We start from the raw sequence: 200 nt of genomic DNA on the forward strand, positions 1-200 counted from the left end.
CCGTGTGGCCCCGTCCAGCTGCACTTGGCCCCCAACCTCAGTGACCTAATGGTGAGAGGGGCCAGGCCATGTCCAGTGGGGCTATGCCTGGGCCAGGGGCTTCCAGCAGCCTCACAGGTTAACCAGAAACATCTCTAGGTGCCTGAGCCTGAGGATACTGATCACACCTTCCCCTAACATCAAGAGACTGTAGAATGAGG

This window comes from Pongo abelii, chromosome 23 (assembly GCF_028885655.2).
Source record: "Pongo abelii isolate AG06213 chromosome 23, NHGRI_mPonAbe1-v2.0_pri, whole genome shotgun sequence".
Taxonomy (NCBI): Eukaryota; Metazoa; Chordata; class Mammalia; order Primates; family Hominidae; genus Pongo; species Pongo abelii.